The 411-nt window shown below is 26.5% G+C and overlaps 1 protein-coding gene across 1 annotated transcript in view; it reads left to right on the top strand.

The window, feature by feature from the left end:
- The window catches only part of LOC107670604 (spectrin beta chain, non-erythrocytic 4-like), a 77,030-nt gene that overhangs the window by 63,351 nt on the left and 13,268 nt on the right, over positions 1-411 (top strand). The window lies entirely within an intron of this gene.

The raw sequence follows: 411 nt of genomic DNA, 5'->3' as shown, positions 1-411 counted from the left end.
CTGCAATATAACAAAGAGTGAAAAATTGAAGGGGGTCTGAATACTTTCCGTACCCACTGTATATATACACACATACATACATTATATACAGTACATACATCTCAAAAATGTTACATTTTACGTTTATGCATTTAGCAGATGCTGTGATCCAAAGCAACGTACAATAGAGGAACATAAGCAATTCAACAAGCAAAGAGTCAACAATATTCTCATAGTAAACAATGTTTGGTTTATTAGAAAGTTAGGAAACAAGCTAGAAAATGTGAATAAAAAAAGTGTTGCAAAAATAATTCATTGTAATAATTGTCATAATGTAATTAAATCATTAATAATGAATTAATTGTATAATAATATTTCATTATATATATATATATACATACAGTATATACAATATTTGTAGTATTTGCAGAG

The sequence above is a fragment of the Sinocyclocheilus anshuiensis genome, unplaced genomic scaffold (genome assembly GCF_001515605.1).
Source record: "Sinocyclocheilus anshuiensis isolate Anshui unplaced genomic scaffold, SAMN03320099.WGS_v1.1 scaffold140, whole genome shotgun sequence".
Taxonomy (NCBI): Eukaryota; Metazoa; Chordata; class Actinopteri; order Cypriniformes; family Cyprinidae; genus Sinocyclocheilus; species Sinocyclocheilus anshuiensis.
Note: the sequence above shows the minus strand (reverse complement) of the source record. Positions and strands in the feature narration are given on the sequence as shown.